The sequence below is a fragment of the Montipora capricornis genome, chromosome 1 (assembly GCF_036669925.1).
Source record: "Montipora capricornis isolate CH-2021 chromosome 1, ASM3666992v2, whole genome shotgun sequence".
Lineage (NCBI taxonomy): Eukaryota > Metazoa > Cnidaria > Anthozoa > Scleractinia > Acroporidae > Montipora > Montipora capricornis.
The window spans coordinates 47,352,158-47,353,993 of record NC_090883.1 but is presented as its reverse complement, the minus strand read 5'-3'; the positions used below and the strand labels follow the sequence as shown (position 1 = coordinate 47,353,993).

General features: G+C 39.7%; 1 long non-coding RNA gene across 2 annotated transcripts in view; it reads right to left on the bottom strand.

Annotated features, from left to right (window-relative positions):
• Nucleotides 1-895: 895 nt before the first annotated feature.
• The window catches only part of LOC138046547 (uncharacterized), a 1,358-nt gene continuing 417 nt past the window's right edge, over nt 896-1,836 (bottom strand). For both annotated transcript variants that reach the window (XR_011131735.1, XR_011131736.1), the window contains exon 2: nt 896-1,836. This exon is cut by the window's right edge and continues 33 nt beyond it. This is a non-coding gene — a long non-coding RNA (uncharacterized lncRNA).

Below are 1,836 nucleotides of genomic sequence, written 5' to 3'. Positions count from 1 at the left end.
ATGAAAATGAGGTATTGACTATCAATTTAACAGGTTTTCCTATACGTTTATTTATGATAATGTCGAGATCGACATCATAGACTTCTCAATCACGGTCGATGTCCACATGAATTTTCCGGGGGTGAGGGGTAGGGGATGGGGAGAAGGGGCTGAAGCGTACCATAGCTGAAACAACCCAAACTTTACAAAAATGCTAACTTTACGCCTAAGCACTACGCTTTAGATAGGGTTTAGGCCTAAGGTTAGCTTTTTTGTAAAGGTTTGAGTTGTTTCAGCTATGATACCCTCCAGCCCTACCCTCACCCCTACTCTCACCCCCTACCCCCACCCACGAAATAGTCATGCCTGCCCTTCGCAAGGATGCTTTTTGTATCATTTTTCGTTTCTCTTTTCTCACTGAGAAAATATTCGTGGCTACATCATGATGAGAAACAGCCCAGGTGCCGCCGACTCTACTTGTTCCATATCTGCTGTGTAATCTATCGGTCGAGTGCGTTTCCGAGAGAAAATTCTTCAAATGTCTTCACGTAAAAACTAGTCTCCTCGAAAGCCTTAGGATGACGAAAACAAAGAGCACTTATCAAAATCTTTATACCAACCTCAAGCGATGCGTTAAAAATTTCGTTGAAGTCAATTTACGCTGAATTATTACAGCATGCAAACATCTTTGTTTATTCATGCGATTAGCAAAATCAGAGTTGTTCTTGTAAACGAAATCCTTTGGCATGACAAATTAGGTATTTCTGCTTATATTTCGAATGTTTGTTTTGCTACAGTGAAATTTAAAGGAAAAAAACAAAGCCCAAATTTCGTATCTGGAGTAGCGGCAGAGGTGAACTATATTAGCACAGATATTGCTCTTTCTGACATGCACAAGATAGCGGTAGATGTTATCAGGGCGACATTAAAACCATTTTAATTTCTATATTCCTCAGGATGGAAATTATTTTCTAAATATCTAAAGACAATCACAGCACTAAGCAGTAATCTACAGAAATATATATTCACGACTAATAGAATCGTTGAATTGAATCTGTTCATAAAAGTTCATGAATATCATATCAAACACATAAGAGAACCATTATTTTCATTTAATATGAAGATCAGTTGCGCTTGTCTTGACTATAAATCGTTAATACTGTTAATATTTCCTTCTAAATTCCCAAAACTCCACTCGATATTTTGTCTTCTCTGTACAAGGGTTCAACAGGTATACTATGCCTGCAGTGATCTATTTGTTTTCCGCAATAATTCTATATCATCTGAGGGGCGAATACGGTGGCGGTTGACAAGTTCTTTGCACTGTAAAACTTGAATATTTCGCAGGATTCCCTGGCAATGGAGGAGAATAAGATGAAGGAGAAAATTTCAGTTGGGGAAGAGCTTCTGGAAAGTCAAGCTCCTGAATCAAGTTTGTTGATGCCATTGTGGTAACATATGATCGTTCAAGTGTGTCGTTAATTTGAAGTCTTCTTCTCCGTGCTATACGGCGTTTACTCCACGGGCAACAGCGAACCCGATAGCAAACTAGCGCAATGCAAAGAAATGCTACAAACAGCACAAAACACGCTCCAATGGTGATCAAGTAAATTGGAAAAGCTTGTGGGCATATATCCATCGCATCCACGCATTGTTGGTTAGAGCAACATTTTTCATCCCAATCACAGTCACTTGAGCTAATACAGGTACAAGAAAACCGGCATATTCCATTGCAACAAATCTTAGACCCTGGGCAACGTCGATCGCTCACACAAGCTCCTGTAAATCGTGAACAGGTCAGGCAAACCGTTATTAAACACAGCGGCAGTTGAAGAGACAACGCCATCTTGCCATAAA